The sequence below is a fragment of the Colobus angolensis genome, unplaced genomic scaffold (assembly GCF_000951035.1).
Source record: "Colobus angolensis palliatus isolate OR3802 unplaced genomic scaffold, Cang.pa_1.0 Scaffold79, whole genome shotgun sequence".
NCBI lineage: Eukaryota > Metazoa > Chordata > Mammalia > Primates > Cercopithecidae > Colobus > Colobus angolensis.
The window spans coordinates 3548366-3553227 of record NW_012121709.1 but is presented as its reverse complement, the minus strand read 5'-3'; the positions used below and the strand labels follow the sequence as shown (position 1 = coordinate 3553227).

The 4862-nt window shown below is 39.1% G+C and overlaps 1 long non-coding RNA gene across 1 annotated transcript; it reads right to left on the bottom strand.

Annotated features, from left to right (window-relative positions):
• Positions 1-290: 290 nt before the first annotated feature.
• Positions 291-2312, bottom strand: LOC105502288. Its single transcript, XR_001000314.1, has 2 exons — positions 2135-2312; positions 291-962 (listed from the first exon to the last, which is right to left on the bottom strand). It is a non-coding gene; the product is annotated as an uncharacterized LOC105502288 (long non-coding RNA).
• Positions 2313-4862: the final 2550 nt, after the last annotated feature.

Sequence of the window (4862 nt, the reverse complement as noted above, 5' to 3'; positions counted from 1 at the left end):
AGCCCTATCACACTACAGCCTAGTTCTGGCAACCTGGACTTCCCACTGCCTGAAATCCAATCCAACAGAACGTTTTCTCATGGGAGAAAAACATTAATAGAGCTAGCTATTCAATGGTAATGTCTAGCTCTGAGAGGCATTTTTTTTTTTTGGAAGGAAGGAAGACCATGCTATATGACTGAGATAATTTTTCTGCTTCTTTCCAGAAATCCTATGATATCTCTGGATGTATTTCTCTATCTCTCTCCCTCTTATTGTTTTTCTGAGGCAATAAATGCTAAATAGACTAATTGCAGACCAAAACATGTTTCTCTATTCTAATATATTCTGCTCTGTGAATGACTTTAACAGAATAGGTGCAAGGTACAAGCCGGTGTTGTACAGGTTTCCTTCAATAGCAATTTTGTTTTTGGAGGGTTCCATAGATAAATCAATGCCAAAAGTTCATTCAGACTACTACCTTTTACTCCCTCTGCCCAGGACTAAGTGATACAGTATTGATTCCTTGGGTTAAGAGAAACTGTAAGTTAACATGGGTGAGAGGCCATTGCCTTTCTTCTCTCAGCACTAACAGTATGAAAAACATGGCCTCAAATTAATTGGAATTTAAATTCTGTCTTTAGCTGTGGTGAAGGGAGGGGAGAATGGAGGGAAAAAATATTGGCTGTGGGTACTTTACCCGTGAGGTGATGTCTCGCTTCTCATTTCCAAAAGAACAAACTCACTACGTGGCATCTCCAGTCTCAAATACTGTCATGTAATCTAAGGGTGTCTTCACTACAGTATGTGGGCTAGTTCTTTGCTGAATACTGTGGAAGACTAAAGCTGATAGTGATTGAAAACCTCTTTACATGACAACCTGAAGTCCAGTTTTGTAGAACTGGGAAGCTGATTGGAGAGAAAGAAGCACCTCCAGGAAACTTTTGCTAATAGTGGCTGCCATCAGAAATCTGAAATGACATCTATAAGACAACAGATAAATCAACTCAGCAAGAAAATTAGTTTGTTAGGTTAAAAACTCAGTTAGATATTGTAATAATAAATACTGACTAATGATACTATGAAATGCTATCAATAATTATAACCATTATCAGTTGAATATTTAACAAATACCTTTGACTATAATAAAATCAATTGACAGCATACAATGAGTATTTACCATGTTCTAGAATTCTTCTAAGATCTTTGTTGTGTATTAAATCACTTAATTCTCACAACAATCCTGATATGGGTTGACTGTGTCCCCACCCAAATCTCTTCTTGAATTGTAGCTCCAATAATCTCCACGTGTTGTGGGAGGGACTAGTGGGAGGTAATTGAATCATGGGAGTGGGTTATGCCTGTGCTGTTCTAGTGATAGTGAATAAGCCTCATGGGATGTGATGGCTTTATAAAGGGGAGTTCTGCACACGCTGTCCTTGCCTGCCACCGTGTGAGACACACCTTTGCTTCTCCTTTGCCTTCTGCCATGATTGTGAGGCCTCCCCAGCCATGTAGAACTGTGAGTCCATTAAACTTCTTCTTTTTATATATTACCCAGTCTCCGGTATATCTTTATTATCAGTATGATAACTAATACTGACTAATACAAATCCCATGAGGTAGGTACAAGTAATGTATGGATGGGGAAACTGAGGCACAGTGAGTCTAAAAGGAGATATGGGTAGTACCTGAATTAATCCTCATTGCGATCTCTTGAGATAGGTAGCATAACTCCCCTTTTTTTTTTGAGACGGAGTCTCGGTTTGTCGCCCAGGCTGGAGTGCAGTGGCGCGATCTCCGCTCACTGCAAGCTCCGCCTCCCAGGTTCACGCCATTCTCCTGCTTCAGCCTCCAAGTAGCTGGGACTACAGGCGCCCGCCACCGCGCCTGGCTAATTTTTTGTATTTTTTTTTTAGTAGAGACGGGGTTTAACCGTGTTAGCCAGGATTTTCTCGGTCTCCTGACCTTGTGATCCGCCCGCCTGGGCCTCCCAAAGTGCTGGGATTACAGGCGTGAGCCATAACTCCCATTTTATGGGTGGGGCTATTGGGGCTGTGTAATTTGCCCAAAGTTGCTCACACAGCCAGAAAGTAGCAGAGGTGAGGTTTGAACTTAGGTCTGCCAGGGTACTTCTAACACAGTACCATCTTGCCTCCTGGGCCGGCCTGGCATCTATAGACGCATGGTGGGATGGCTGGACATGCTATTCATTCTTTACGCATCTTCCCATGACACCATGCTGATCTCGGGCAGGGGGTGGGGGTGGGGGGCGGAAATGTTGAGATGTTTGGAGGGATTTTTAGCACCTGAGTATCTGCTGCCTCAAATGACCTGAAATGAGAACCAGCAAAAGAAATGAGGTCAGCATTTCACCCTCATAGGATCTTGCTCTTCTCTCTCTCTTTATCTTTCGTCTTGTACCCTTGAAAAGCCCTAAAAAATGGCAATTTGGTGATGCAGATTCTGCAAAAGATACCATGGAGGTTAATGCAATATGATTAACCTGAAAGGCAGCCTTTAGAGCGGATGAGGACCTATCAGAGACCCATTGCTCCAGCACCTGTTTTGAATAACCCTTCATTTCCCCTGATCCGTGCTGCCACCTTTATCAAACACTAAAGCATTGAATAAAGCCTATTTCTGTGTTCACTCTTCTATCTCTTCGAGCACATTCTCTCAATTCTTCCTTCAATGCATAGGATCTGATTATTGTTGCTAGTTAACATTATCATCTGGAAAGGCAAATACTTTCGTCCTTGGGAAGAAATTCTTGGCTAAACTTGTACATTTACTCATCCAAAGGAACTTGAAAACTACTTTGACAGCCTCCAGCCCCTTAGTCACAACTCACAAAAGTAATCACTGGTATTTTGTTTTAGAATTGCATTGCATCTTAAACAATGGGAAGGAACTGACATCTTTACAATGTTGAATCTTTTCATTCAATCAAATATTTTCATATGCCTTTTAGGAATGTTTAGTAATTTTTTGCATATTGTATTATGCATTTTGTATTGTTTTCTAGGCATTTAATAAAATGGTTGCTATTGAAGCTGGGTCCCTTTTATTTTTTAACCATTCGTTGCCGTTTAAGAAAACTATTGATTTCTGAATGTTTTATGTAGTATCTGGCAATGCAAGTGAACTCTTCATTGGGTTTTGATGATTTTCCATTGTTTCCTTTGTGTTTTCAGGTAGAATATTATATCAAGTGCAAATGACATTTTTCTCCTTTTTTATGTCCATTAATCTATTTCTGTCTTATGAATTCTTATGTTGCCTACATCTCCCGGGAAAGATGTTAAATGCTAATGATGATAGTGAACATCATTGTCTCAGTAGGTTGATACAAAAGTAATCGTGGTTTTTGCCATTACTTTTGCACCAACCTAATATTTAAATTCCAACAAAAATACTGACACAAGTCACTATTGAATATCACTCTGCATGTGGTTTTAAGATCGGCAATCTTTAGAATGTTTTATGAAAAATATCTATCCTTCTATTCTAACTTTTCTGAAAGATGTCTTGGTAAATTGATGTTGATGTTTTTTAAATGCTTTTTATGAATCTATTGAAATTATTATACATTTTTACTTTGGTACACAGATGAGCTTTTTTATATTGTATTCTAGCATAAGCCCTCACTGAACACGAAGACTCATGTTTTTAATGTAATATTTAAGTTAATTAGTAAGGATTTTTGCATTTATGATTCTAGGTGAGATTAGTTCGTAGCTTTCTTTTCTTGTGTCAATTTGGTCATCTGCTGTGTTGCCGGTGTCATAGCTGCAAAGAATGCAGTATGCAGTGATTCATCTTTCCCTATGGTCTAAAACAAATGTATATGTATGGCATGAAAATTACCAGTGTGTCCGTGTTGAAAAACTGACTATTAAAATTGGCCTCTGAATCTTTTTGGGGGATAAAGTTTTTGAATATTGTCTTCTATGATGCTTGTTTAATGACACTTCTTCTCTGTTTCTTCATTCTGGTAACTTCTACTTCCAGAATATTGATTATTTTGTTGTGATGTAAATTATGTGTGTATAATTATATAGTGTGCTTTTTATTTTAAACATTATCGTCGTACAAACCATATATCTGATAAAAGACAAAACATATAGGCCAGTGTGGTGGCTCACATCTGTAATCCCAGCACTTTGGGAGGCCAAGGTGGGTGGATTACCTGAGGTCAGGAGTTGAAGACCAGCCTGGCTAACATGGTGAAACCCGTCTCTACTAAAAATACAAAAATTAGCTGGGCATGGTGGTGCATGCCTGTAATCCCAGCTATTCAGGAGGCTGAGGCAGGAGAATCACTTGAACCCGGGAGGCGGAGGTTGCAGTGAGCTGAGATCGGGCCATTGCACCCCAGCCTGGGTAACAAGAGTGAAAATCTATCTCAAAACAAATAAATGAACATGAGGAACTCCTACAACTCAATAGTAAAACAAACCCAAAACCAAATAATCTGATTAAAAAATTGGCAAAGATCTGAGTAGACATTTCTCCAAAGAAGATAAACAAATGGCCAACAGGTACGTGAAAAGGCGCTCAACATCATTAATCATCATCAGGGAAATGCAAATCCAACCAACAATGAGACAGCATCTCACAGCTGTTATCTCTTATGTATTACTTATTATCTCACTCCAAAGATAATAAATGTGAGGATGTGGAAAAAAGGGAGCCTGTGTACACTGTTGGTGGGAATGTAAATTGGCACAGCCACTATGGAAAACAATACGGAGGTTCTTCCAAAAATTAAAAATAGAACTACCATAAACTCCAGCAATTTCACTTCTGAATATATATCCAAAATAATTGAAATCAAGCTCTCAAAGAGATATCTGCACTTCATTACAACGTAATGTTCA